Source organism: Musca vetustissima, unplaced genomic scaffold (assembly GCF_032173495.1).
Source record: "Musca vetustissima isolate MV318-11 ecotype Yass unplaced genomic scaffold, APGP_CSIRO_Mvet_v1 utg4378, whole genome shotgun sequence".
Classification (NCBI taxonomy): domain Eukaryota; kingdom Metazoa; phylum Arthropoda; class Insecta; order Diptera; family Muscidae; genus Musca; species Musca vetustissima.
Genome location: NW_026887069.1, coordinates 480,996 through 495,599, shown reverse-complemented (window position 1 = coordinate 495,599; position 14,604 = coordinate 480,996). Strand labels below are relative to the sequence as shown.

The 14,604-nt window shown below is 34.9% G+C and overlaps 1 protein-coding gene across 1 annotated transcript in view; it reads right to left on the bottom strand.

Annotated features, from left to right (window-relative positions):
* LOC133334554 (MAGUK p55 subfamily member 7) overlaps window positions 1-14,294 on the bottom strand; it is a 53,187-nt gene extending 38,893 nt beyond the window's left edge. The window contains exon 1 of the mRNA XM_061542869.1: window positions 14,246-14,294. The gene's annotated coding sequence lies outside the window, so the exon portion shown is untranslated. The remainder of the gene's footprint in view (window positions 1-14,245) is intronic.
* Between the last annotated feature and the right edge of the window lie 310 nt (window positions 14,295-14,604).

Sequence of the window (14,604 nt, the reverse complement as noted above, 5' to 3'; positions counted from 1 at the left end):
TGACCAAAAGTTCCAAAGCTGAATGAGAGTACAAGGAAGTGCATTGGAAGGTATAAATATATGAATAACTACCAGAGGACATGTAGCCTCCGTGCATACATGTTGAACAGCTATTGTCTTTATTCATTTGGATAAAAGCCAACCAACAACAACAACAACAGCGGCAGCAACAAACACACAACTTTATAAACAAATCCAAATAATAATTTATGCATGAAGACCATCAGGACCCCACTACCACCACTATCATCATCACCATCACACACAACTACAATCACAACGTAAGGATTAAGTGCTGACCGGGTTTCATGCATTTTAATCCTGTCAGTTTATAATTGGGCCTATACGAACGTCCAACTACGGCTGTCTGTCGTTTTGGCAACAGTTTGAAATGTTAATGGAATTTTCAATGAATTTGCCTTGCACAATTGGATTTTGTATTCTAAGGCCATGGCAGGATATGGGTTTAGGTAGAGGAGAATTTGCCGTATTATATTTTAAAAAATGTTGTTGTTGTTTTTTTAAGAAGAAACTCAGGACCTCAAGAATGAAGACAGAAGTAAAATTCAGTACTTTGGAATCGAAGGAATTTTCTACAGGAGAAACAGGAACCTGGAGTAGAATAAATAGAAGAAAGTTCCAAAACCCGAAAAAATCAGAACAATGGACCAGAGGTCATGTTTCCTATAGAAAACAATCAGGACCATTGGGACTTAAGACATTTTTAAATTAAAAAATCAGGATCCAGAGAATGAATACTTTTTTCAGGCAGCAAGAACTGAAGACTTTTTTGTAGAAAAAAATCAGACAGCTGGGACTGAAAACAAAAACAAATCAGAACCATAAGACTAAAAACTTTTTTTCTATAGAAAAAAATCTTGGGCCTTAGGAGAGAATGTTTTTTCTGTAGAAAACAAATCTAGGACACTGCGACTAAAAAAATTTTTTGCTGTAGAGAAATATCTTGGATCCCTTGGATAAAAAATATTTAGGGTCTCTAGGACTACTTTACTTTTATGCTTTTATCTATAGAAAAAAATCCAGGACCCTGGGATTAAAACTTTTTTTTATAGAAAAACATCAAAACCCTTAAGTCTGAAGACATTTTTTTCTATAGAACAAAATTCAGGTCACTTGGGACTGACCACTTTTTTCTATAGAAAAAATGCAAGACCTTTGGGTCTAAGAACTTTTTTCTATAGAAAAAAAATGCAAGATCCTTGGGTCTGAAAACTTTATTATATAAAAAAATCCTATAGACCTATAGAAAATTAGGACCCGTGAGAATTAAGATTCTATAGAAAAACATGGAATAAAAAAATCCATACCCTTGGGTCTGAAGACTTTTTTATAGGAAAAAAATCAAAACTCTTCGGATTGAAGTATACCATAGAAAAAATTCGGGACTAAAGTCTAACTTATAAAAAAAATCAAGATCATTGGGACTGAAGACTGTTTTCTATAAGAAGAAATTCAGGACTAAATAATTTTAGGCCCAGGTTTTTTCTATAGACACTTTTCTGTAGGAAAAAATCAGATCCCTGAAATGTATGTAGAAACAATTAGACCCCAGGGTCTATAAAAAAAATTCAACACCCTTGGATCATAAGACTTTTTTCAAGATTTTTGGGTCAGAATACTTCTTGAAGATCGCGGGACTGTAGCAGGACACGTGGAACTGAAGACTTTTTTCTATAAAAAATTCAGGACCCGTAGCACTGAAGATTTTTTTTTTATAGAAAAGCATGCAAGAAAAAAATTCCAGACATTTGGGTCTGAAGACTTTTTTATAGAAAAAAAATCAAGACCCTTCGGACTGAAGTCAGTATACTGTAGAAAAAACTCGGGACCTTTGGGACTTAAATCTGAAGTCGGCATTTTATAAAAAAATTCAAGACTCTGTTTTATAAAAAAAATCAGGACCCTTGGGACTAACGTGTTTTCTACAGAAAAAAATTCGGACTAAACCATTTAGGGACTACTTTTTTCTTTAGAAAAAAATCTGGACTTTTGATTATGAAGTCTTTTTTCTATAGAAAAAATGCAGGCCCAATGTTTCCTTCCTATACAAAACAATTGAGCGAACCCACTTTTCTGTAGGAAAAAAATCAGGCCCCTGGGACTTCTGTAGAAAAAATTAGACCCCAGGAACCGAAGAACAAATTTTAAAATCATGAGCTTGAGTTGAAGTCTGACTTGTATAGAAAAAATCTGGGACTAAAGTCTTATCTACAGAGAAAATTTCAGAACTTCGGATTGAAGTGTTTCTTCCATAGAAAAATTCAGGAGGTCGGACCCTTGACTATTTATGTTACTATTTACTCACATATTTACCCAACACCTCCTTACGTGTGTATGTATGTGTGTACATTTTTTTATTGTTGTTAATTTTGGCATAGAGATTTTCTTTCGGTTTGAAATTTTGCTACAAATCATAATTCTTGGCTACCGCCATTGTTTAGAGCGCCAACATTTTAAATGTTTTCCTTTGTTGATGTTTTTTTGTTGCCATTTCTCAGCTCTGCTTGTTTTTGCTTTCTTTTTTTTTCGTTCATATCCATAACGCAAACACTTTGTCAGAAGAACTACGGATATCCTTCGTTTATTGTTGTTGATGTTTTTCTCAGCTATTTTCAAAGCTAACAAACAAACACACAGACACACACGCACACACACAAAAGAATGCAGCCAACAATAATAGCCAAAGAGGTAAAGAACATTTAAAAGTTAGTGACCTCTTTGCGACCCGTTCACAGCGACAGCCTTCAAACATTTCGCAAAAAAAGAGGCAGAACAGCTAAAGAACACAAGCTGAGAAACAAACAACAGAAATAGAAAACATAGCTGAACGACAGAAAAGAAAAAAAAAAACAAACGCCATTATAAAGAACGTTAATGTTATGAGCTTTTGCCTTTTGATAAGACATTTTGTTGTAGAATGTCATCAGAAGGATCATAGGATATGTGTTTATGTGTGTATTTGTACTTTGTTTATTTGTCTCTTCTACGACAATGAAGAGGCAATTGTTTACTTGTCATTTTGTAGAAAGGAAAATAAGAAAGCATATTAAAATGAAAATTTTAAAATGGAATAAGTCGGTCGGATCTATGGATAAGTTGTCGGGAAGGAAATCATTTCTCTGATATCGAAAAATAGGCCTTCTATGATTAGAAAACTTTCAAGGGATCCTTCGTCGTTTATATGATCGTCACAGGTGGCGAATCATGGATATGCGAGTATGCGTATGAACCCGAAACCAAATAACAATCGACCGTGACTCTCTCTCTCTCTCTTGAGAAAAAATACTGGATTTTGTTTAACCCTACGGCCAATAACCAAAAAAGTATACGTAGATCAATAACCGTGGTACATTTGTACCCATCCAAAGATAGCTCTGTAACTCATTAAAAAGTTGGACTATCGTGAGGTTTTTTGTTTTAAATTAGTCTATACGGATCTGATCTAGATGTAGGAACTCAAAATTATATACATTAAAATAATATATATTTAAATCCATGCTTTAATTATAATCTATCTAAAACAATCATAGTAAATTCGTTATAGCTTTCGAATGGGTTAAGGTTTTTTAGTAATTTTTTTATTGGGATCTTATTTAGGTGTTCCTCAACCCCTCTGCAAATTTTTGTGGCCCTAGACAACATGCGGCCATCAGGGCGACTCGTCGAAATCAGAAACTACCTTGGTTTTTCTTTGGTATACAGGGACAAAAACAATGATTATTGTCCGTAATTATCCAATTATTCTTCATATTAGGCCTGAAACTTTTTCTATAATCGAATTAGTCTGATTTATTACAAACCTAAATTGGCGTACATATATAAACTATCATTAAAAAACGTTTTAAAGTATTAAATAATGTTAAAAATAAAAAAACCTCACGATAGTCCAATTTTTAATGCTAAAAAGTGCTAAATATTTTGGAAAAGTGTTGAGGTTGTAAAATGTGCTAAAAGTTTTTAAGAAATTTGTGAATAGTTAATAAACATAAATTTATCTCCAAAAAATTCATGATTTTCAGTGTATTATTGTGAGGTTACTCGTATGTGGCTAACGAGTTTGTATTAGTCCTGACCCACCTTTTTGTATACCGATCAGATATGTACAGGTCACAGTTATGCACCAATGGTACCCCTTTTTGGTACCCATTTTTTTGTTTGTCGACCTAGAGGCTACATTTATTACCAAAGAATAGGAATATTTAGCGGGTCAAATGGACAAAAAATTTCGCGCGAAAATTACAAAGTCCTGAGAAGTTGACAGTAAATCCAACAGCATTGATGTATGTACTCGGTGTGGGTGTTATAAATAAAAAAATTTAAAGAGGTCTTTACACACTATGAAATTTAGGTTCCGGCCGAATGCAACTTCGGTTGTTTTGATATTTAGGGGATAAAATGAACCAAAAAAATTTTTTGCTTTATGTTATTGTCGCTTTAGAGACAACATTTATAATCCGAATTCCAATAAATTTTATATAGGGAAAGAAATCTGGTCAACGAAAAATCTCGAAAATATTAATTTCAAATCGAAAAATGACAAATTTATTTGGGATACCAAATTTATCCCAAATTGTAAATAATTCTAGGAAAAAATTGTTAACGAAGTTCTAGATGCTAGACGCCTGTTTCGCTGCGGAGAAATTCTTAAAACATACAGAAGAAGACGAATCCACGTGCACCTTGAAAATGGGAGATCTCATACGCCGACTCAACTTTGGAAGAAATATTATGATATGCAAAGTTCGGATGAAATCGGTAACTCTCTTCGAGAGTTATCTACTCAAAATAGTCTGAAACGGATTTGGTCCAAAGAAACATGGGTTCTAAAAAAACAATATTTCGATGAGGAACATTTTTGCCCTAACAAAGTAGACATACCCGCATAAGCCATATGGCTGAGGTTATAAAAACGTGCCCAAAATACCGAATAATGGGTATACCATTATATGGGCGCTACTGGGAAACATGTACATTGGCACATGTTTCCCAGTGGTAGGCAAATTTTCTACTCAATGGGAGTCCAAAATATTAAATTGCTCCCAAATTTTTTGAAACACGTGCTCAAGCTCCTCAAATTACCAATTTTTGCGATGGAACATTATATGGCGGCTTCCCTAAAAGGTGGACCAAATAACAAATTACAATCAATTGAAAAATGTGCCCAAAAAATTGGGGGTGCCTGAAACATGAGTCAATATTGATAATTTTTGGTAGGCAGATTTGATACCCTACCTGATACCCTACCTTCTTAGGCCCGATCCCCTTCTGCATGTAAAATTTCACGATGTTCGGACCATAACTGCGGCCTCTGGAGCGGCCAGAAAAACCGACAAAAATTTAGTATTTGGTCCATTTCATCCCCTAAATATTAACCGATCTTTACCAAAAACAATAGGGCTCTTCATTGGCCAAAACCCATCCTACATGCAAAATTTCGTGAAGATTGGTCCATAACTGTGGCCTTTATCGTGTTTACAAATTATAATGGACAGACGGACGGACACACATGTCTAGATCGACTCAGCTAGTCGAGATATGACGATCGGTATACGTAAAGGTGGGTCTTTTGGGGCTGCACAAAGCTATAATACCCTGACAACATAGTTGTGTAGGGTATAACCAGGTACCGATATCTTCTGGAATGTCAATTATTACAACTTAACTAAATTATCGTTGTCATTTTAATGTCCGAACAGCACCCAGTCACAACATGATTAGAAACTTAGTCTCCCGTTTTGAGCAACATGGAAGAGTGTTTGATCTTCCAGGAAGTGGAAGAGGTCGATCTGTGCGCAATGAAACAGTTGTAGACGCTGTACGACAGAATATAAACGAAGATCCATCTGTCTATACTCGTCGTCGCTGTACTCAATTGGGAATCTCTAGAACATCCCTACAAAGCATTTTGAAGCGGAATCTTAAAATGTTTCCGTATAAAATTCAAATGGCACAGCAACTGCTCCCCCAAGACCATCAGGCACGCCTGCAATATGCCATTCGAATAATTTCCAGAACTTGTGACAGACTTATTTGTGGAGCTATTTGAAGTGAGTTGTGTATATCATTAAAGCCCAAACAATTCAAGAGCTTAAGCACAACATTCAAGCAGAAATAAGCAACTTGGAACCATAAACTGTACGGGCAGTAATGGAAAATACTGCGGTTAAAAGAGCCAATTTTTGTTTGCAAGAAAATGAACACCATTTATATTTCACACTTCAATGTAAAAAATTTTCACGAATTAAATATTTAAAAACATAAAAAAAATCAATAAAAATGAAAACAAAAATATTGCAGTTATTTTCAATCCTTCAATCCTTTTTTGGCCACCCTGTATTAAAGATATAACTGATTTATGTGTTCACATCAACTGCCAGCAAGAATGCTTCTAAAACTTTAAACTGACTTTTCCCGAAACAGTGGTTTTACGTATGGCGGGCACGATAACTCAAGAACTAATAATCCAATCGGTTTCAAATGTTGACACGGAGTGTATAGCTCTCGTATGAACGAGTATACAGCCAATCGGTGAAGATCTTCCATATTTTTAAACTTAGTTTGTGGTCAAAAATAGAAGATTTTCCAAAAATCAAAGTTCCGCCATTTTGTTAATTGTTGTGCGAAGTCAATAATCTTAGTTCATACGAGAGCCAGACTTGTACTTTTTCTAACAAAGTTGGAATTTTCGGATTTCGATGTTCCAGTGAGGAGTTATCGCCATCAAAATAAGGACTTTTCTCTGATCACAAAAAACAACAACAACATTTTCTGTAAATTATTTTTCTTCCTTTCTAAATCTTCAAATGTATATGTGCAAAGTTACAAACCTTAACCAGCAGTGCTATTCATTTACCAGCCCATTTAAAATCTTAAAAATAAACAAGTGAAAAAGCGTTGAGTTCGGCAGCGCGGAACTTTGGATACCCTCCACCATAGATATACTCACAGGTACTAGAAATGAAAATACAGGGAATATACCAAGAAGTGGACCTATACCGACATTTCTACAAACCGATTATGGTTCTAAATATTGGTCCTAGACCCCATGTTTCTTTGGACCAAATTTCTTCCAAAAAATTTTGATTTCATCCAAACTTTGCCCATCATATTATTTCTTTCAAATTTAGTTCAAGTTCGAACATGTCCTTATGTCCTATTTTTTCGTATCTTCCGCAGATGAAATGATTACAGAGTCTTAAAACCAAACCCAAACACGGAACAAATCATATAACTATTTTAATATAAAAAAGGAGGTTATATGGACCCCAAAAAGGGGGCGAACATTAAACATTTTTTGATAGGGAGATTTGTTACCATATACGACTACAAAATACCAAATTGCAGCGAATTCGGTTGAAAAGCGGGCTCAAGAACCCCAAAATACCGAAAATTGGGGGTACCCTTGTATGCGGGATATCCGAAAAAATGGGCCTATTTTTATAATTTTTTGTGGAGAGATTTGGTACCTATTAGGAACTCAAAATACTAAATTACAGATAATTCGGTGGAAAAATACGATTAAAACCCCCAAAATACTGAAAATTAGGAGGCACTGTTGGGGCTACCAGAAAAAATGGACCTATATTTATAATTTTTTGTGTAGGTATTTAGTAAACAAAAAGAACCCAATTTACCAAATTTCAGCGAATTCGGTTGAAAAACGCGCTCAAGAAATTAATATTTCGATGATTTACAAACGGAATGACAAAATTAATATACCCTCCATACTATGGTGGAAGGTATAAAAATCGAGTCTTCAAATACATACAGTGGTGGTCACCGAATTAAAACATTTACTGTGGTAAACATTTTTTGATCAGCCCTCGATTCGTTTGAAGTATTTTTGACATTTTTTTTAATTCAGAACACTTTGATATACTGCACTTAAGAGATTTAGTGTGAAAATGGAAAATTATTGCATGTAATTTTTCCATAAATAACGGTTTTTATGAAAATACATCGACTTTGAAGTGGCCATATAATTAAAACATTGTGTGATTTTTTTACTTTACTGCATTTTTTGAAAATATTTTTAAAAAAGCTCTTTAATTTAGTTCAATTATGTAAACTAAGCACCGATAAAATCATTTACTGATAAACATTTTTGAAAAAATCTGTAAAATCCATCAAAATTGCCAAAAATGTGTACAGTACACCTTACATTCAGAAAATAACCCTTATTATAGAAAATAAAGGTCCGAATGCACCAGAAATTGCTAGAATTAGTAGAAAACAATAAATAATTCTCAAAATAAATAAATATTTGAAATAATAACTGAAAAAAATGGGAATTAACCTAAAAGAACGATTCAATTTCGATAGCCTTTATTGAAGAAGGCCGGAATATTTTTGCAGTATGTGAGGAAATATCGATTGATATTGGCATTTATTATATCAAGTCGATTGTTCTAGTAGGAGAGAATATATTTCATCAAAAAATATATCAGTTTCAACAGAATGCACAGAGATCAACACCTATGTTGACGAGAAAACGTTTCTGGTACACAGCACCATGTTTGATGGTTAACTCTTGACCCTTAAAATCAATTGAACATGACAATATTTTTCCAAAATAATATTTTTTGAATAGAATAATGTCCATTTAATCTATTTTAGCCTAAAAGAAAGAAACATTTTACAATTTGACAAATATTTAAAGTCTTATGTTGAGCATCAAAAATGCTGCTGTGTGGCAGAAACTTTTACTCGTCAACATAGGCGTTGATCTCTGTTCTTTCTGTTGTGACTGGTATATTTTTTGATAAAATATATTCTGTACTACTCGAACAATCGATTTGATATAATAAATGCCAATATCAATCGATATTTCCTCACATACTGCAAAACTATTCCGGCCTTCTTCAATAAAGGCTATCGAAATTGAATCGTTCTTTTAGGTTTATTCCCCTTTTTTTGTGTTTTTATTTCAAATATTTATTTATTTTGAGAATTATTTATTGTTTTCTACTAATTCTAGCAATTTCTGGTGCATTTGGACCTTTATTTTCTATAATAAGGGTTATTTTCTGAATGTAAGGTGTACTGTATAATTTTGATAGATTTTACAGATTTTTTCAAAAATTGTTATCAGTAAATTATTTTATCGGTGCTTAGTTTACATAATTGAACTAAATTAAAGAGCTTTTTTAAAAATATTTTCAAAAAATGCAGTAAAGTAAAAAATCACACGATGTTTTAATTATATGGCCACTTCAAAGTCGATGTATTTTCATAAAAACCGTTATTTATAGAAAAATTACATGCAATAATTTTCCATTTTCACACTAAATCTCTTAAGTGCTGTATATCGAAGTGTTCTGAATTCAAAAATTTTCAAAAATACTTCAAACGAATCGAGAGCTGATCAAAACATGTTTACCATAGTAAATGTTTTAATTCTATGACCACCACTGTATATGCAAAGTTACAAGCCTTCAATATAATGTACTGTACTTCTCCCTATTTGTTCCATCTAGAAACTTTTGTTAATTTAGATCAGATGGTTCCAATACCCCCGTCTATGATTTCCTTATTCTATGTTTACTAATGGATGTTTTTTGTTTTTCTTCTTCAAATGGAAACGAGTGATTTTTTTTATTCCACTGAAATTACAGATAAACAATACAGTACATACATGTATTGGTCAACACGTTCAATAAAAAAAGCAAAATGTTTATTTTTTATTTTCTGTTTTAACAAAATAAACATTTTAAAATTTTATAGCTTCAAATTTCATATAAACAAACGTCACACATATGGCAACACACACACACACTTAAAATCACTCGAAATATTCAATTGCAAATAAACTCCAACGAACTCATTTGCTCTGACTCTCCAAATTATCTCCTCTTACACTCACTCTCTCTCTCTCATACTCAAATAAAGCTCAACTGCCGTCAACACTCTTTGGGGAAAACATAACAAACCACAGTTTGAATGGGAGTAGATAAGGGGGTGGTTATGTACCGGAAATGCACTTAAAAATTTTAAAACAACAACAGCAACATCCATCGCCATCGTTATGTTGCAACATTCGTTATATGCTACACACAAACGTGCATACCGACATCAGGGAGAGGGAGCCTAACAGCCATGATGACGACATTGGAAAATAGTTGTTGTTGTTGATGTTGCTGTCCTTTTTTGGGATAAATAAAAGAAACTGTTACAGATAATGTGAAATGCAATGAAAATAACCTTGAACTACTTTCGGCAGGAATGTACAATTGAATATTGACAGTTAGACAGCAACTTAACTATGTTTATATACCAAAAACACTCTCTCCCCCTCTGCCCGCTGTATAGCATTTCATATAAATAATTTTCTAAATTATGTTTATGTTACAAGGAATAAAAAAAACAAGTAGAAGAAGAAAAAGAGTGCAAATATTTGCAATGTGCTTGAAAGGACTTGAACGGGTACTCAATGTTACTGTTTCTGCTGCTCTAGTTTCACTTAAGTTATTTTTTTTGTTCTGTTTGACATTTCCGTTGGTGTTTTGACAGTTTCCTTTTGGGTGTTAAAATAATTCCCGTTAAGTTGTTTGTATGCATGTGTGTGCTTGTGTGTGAGTTTGTTTTAGTTTTTCTTTGACACAAAACCAAGGTTATTTCTCAGACATTTGATTTACATGCCATGTAATTAGGCGTCTGTAATATTAGGGTGGCACGAAATGTATTAAATTGAAGGTGTATTGAATTGAATAATAAATTCTAAATTGGAAATTCAATCCAAAGAAATGGATAATGACACTGTACAACCAGATTTTGGCGGAAGGAAAATTCCTTATGGAAATGAACAAACGTGTGGACTGACTACGAACACCCTTTGCGACTATACAAAGAATCCAGAAGGTAAAATTCGCCATAGGTTGAAGTTGTTCAATTGTGGCGTGATCAATTTTTTGCTGTTGACGACGCCCGCAAAATTATAAAGAACCACGATCTGCAAATCTGCTCTTGGAATATGCGCACGAAGTACAGAACAGATGCAATTTTCGCTTTGGCGGATGTACTCAAGAAGTACAAAGCCGATATTATTGCCTTACAGGAAATGCGATGGAAAGGGCAGGCGTAAGTAAATCAGATGATTACGCCCTGCTGCCATGAAACGAGGCGTGAATTTGGCTGTGGATTTATGGTTAACAGGAGAATAAAAGACCTTGTCTCCAGATTTACTCCAGTAGATGAGCGAATTGCTATAACCCGTATAAAAGCGGATTACTTCTACATCAGTCTTATTTGCGCCCATGTCCGACCGAAGACAAATATGAGCAGACCAAAGACATATTTTACGAGCGCCTAGAAACAGGAAATGACCGCTGCCCTGGCAATGACATTAACATTCTGCTAGGAGATTTTAATGCAAAAATCGGAAGAAAAATATTTTTGGCCCCACAGCCTCCATGAAGAAATATCAGACAACGGCATGAGATTGATTGATTTCGCGGCAGCAAAAAACATGGTAGTTAACAGCACTAGGTTCGAACATCTCGATATAACAAGGCCACGTGGATTTCTCCTGATCAAACAACGAGAAATCAAATTTAATCGGCGGATTAGTACAATTTGGCTATAGCAATGCATGTCCAACGATTGGAACCTCAGCATCCCGTGCACTAAAAAAGAGACAACACGATATGTGCCAACTATAGAGGAATTAGTCTCCTCCCCATCGCATATAAAGTGTTATTCAGCGTGTTATTATTTGACCATACCAATGCGGCTTCAGACCTGACAAATCCACAATACACCGCGCCAAATCCTGGAAGAGACCCACAAAAATTCATCGACACATTCCACCTATTCGTAGGCTATAAAGCCAATTCACTCAGGTGTTTAGAGTTATTTTTGCGTTCGGATTTCCTGCATAATTAATACGTCTATGCAGGATAACATTAATGTCGGAAAGGACCTCTCGGAGCCCTTCAACACCGAACGAGCATTCAAAAAAGGTGACAGTTTGTGACCTGTTTAACATCCTGCGGGAAAAGGTCAAAGGTGAACAGAAATGGCTCTCTGCATATTTTATTCGCCTACGCCGATGACATCGACATAATGGACGAACATTGCGAGGGGTAAGCTCAAAAATTGAGAAGGAGTCTGCCAAGATGGGTCTGGCAGTAAATGGCGAGAAGACCAAGCTGATGGTATCAACGAGCAAGATGTCCAGTAGACTCGGACCAACTGTGGAACTTGAAAACTACAGCTTCGAGGTAGTCAAAAATTTTACATACATCGATACCGCCATAAATACAACTAATGACATCAGTTTTGAAATTCGGAGAAGGATAGTGTTGGCCAATAGATGCTACAACGGTCTAAGTAAGCAACTCAAAAGCATGTCACCTCTTGCCAGACTAAACTCACACTCTACAAGACGCTGATACTACCAGTGCTGGTTTATGGATCTGAAGCATGTGTAATTGCGCAAGCAGATGAGGCAGCACTTGTAGTGTTTGAGAGAAAAATTATCCGGAAGATGTATGGGCCGACCTACGTTGACGGTGAATATCGTCGTCGAATGAACCACGACGAGTTGTACCATCCATACTCGGACATCGAAATAGTCAGACGTATCGAGCTGCAGCGACTACTGTGGCTAGGTCATGTTGTGCGAATGGATGAGGATACCCCAGTTAAAAGCGAGCCAAATAATGGATCACGCGAAAGGGAAAGCCACGAATTCGATGAAAAGATCAAGTGGAGGATTACATCTCGGAATATGGTCTTTCAAATTAGAAATGCTGAGCATGTTAAATTGCTGCTAGTTCGATGAGAATATAGGACCAAAATCTTCCAAATTTTGTACTATGAGCTATATGAATGGGGCGGAGCTTTAATATGCGAACTTGAACTTGCATAAAAAATTACTGCAAAGATGTTTGTTATTCTGCATGAACACGAATTTCCAACTTACTGCCATTTAGTTGGGGAAATTCGGCTTAAACCTTTATAATTGAAAAATATTCAGCTGGGCCTTTATATGGGAGCTACCTTAAAAAATGAATGTATATTAGTGCTGTGCTGTGGGATCTGGTGCACTTGTTTACATGTATCAATAAGCTCATTCTCTTTTAGTAAGTCATTTAATATGGTGGTTTCTCATTTACTCTCCGAGCATTTCCTCTCGGCACGCCTCTAATCTATATTGAACATTTTGTTAATATTTGTGTTACTCTCCGAAATTCCAAATTACGGACACTTCGGTTGGAAATGCGGCTAAAATCTTCAAAGTATCAACCATTGGAATGGACTTTTATGGCGGCTATGTCAAAGTATAAAGCAACCTTGCTCATCTTCTACATAGCTATATGTCATCATGTAAGAACCCTAAGGGTCCGATGTATTTCGGACCATCAAATTATATTGAAAACCCTATGATTTTTACATAAAAATGTGACGTTGGGTTACACAACCCTACGTCACCTTTTTTGTGGATATAAGGAGGACATAATTTATCCTCTAAAAAGTTTATTGTTCATTACACATTGCTTACAGATTTAAACAGCTGATTTCCATTACTAGCGTAGGGATGAACAAACCTTCCACCATGCATTAATTCATGTTTGCCTTCAAAATACAAATTGAGGACTACCATTCTAAAAAAACTGCAGTAAAATTTGGGGTTGATAATCCATCCGTTCAGAGGATTTACTTTACAAATCTAAACAAAACAACAGCAACAAATTACAACCACTTTAACGCGTTTCCTTTTTTAAAGACACCCTGTATTTTTTGTAATGATAAAAAACCCCGACTTTTTTGGAGGAGATGCAAACAAAAACAATGCGTGGCAATGATGATGGCATTGTGTGCGTGTGTGTGTAACATTTTTATCTTCTTCTTGTTCTCAATGCAAGACTCAAAACAAAAACGCATTGTGGGTGAGTAGGTGGGTTGGTGGCTGTTTAAAAAGCATATTAAAAGACTAAATGGGGGAGAACATGTGGAACATTTATTACCAAGAGAGCGCAGAGAGAGTGTGTCTGTACGCCGTATTTGCAACTCTCGCATGAAGGGATGTAAAGAGTGGTGAGCGCACAATACAAAACAGCTGGTTTAACGGGAATAACAAAAACAATAAAATGACACTGGTTATTGCCAAAACGAAACGAAAATCCAAGGAGATAATAGACGTCAGTCAATGTTTTTTTTTTTTTTTTTTTTTTTGCAGAAAAAAGGGGAATACAAGGATTTCTTTTGGAGGTTTTGTTCTTACCTTGATATTTTCTAAATAACTGGAGTTGTTAGAAGAAAACCAGTCTCGTTGTTTGGATGCAGGATAAGGAGATTAATTGTACGTTTATTGGTTGCTGCTGCTGTTTCTTTTTGTTGTTTAGTTGGTTTGTTTTTTTAATTTTCACTAAAATTATTTAAAAAAAATTACACTATTATGAAATATTATATTTTCTTTTAATTTATTTAACCCAAAAATTCGTTTTGTTTGCTTTGTTATTTTACTTTTTGTTGTTGGGTATTTTTTTCCTTGTAATATTTTCTCGGTGCTTGAGATATACTGTGAGCGTCAATAAATGGTAAACATATGGCAAGTGTAATAATTTGAAGTTAACCGATCGT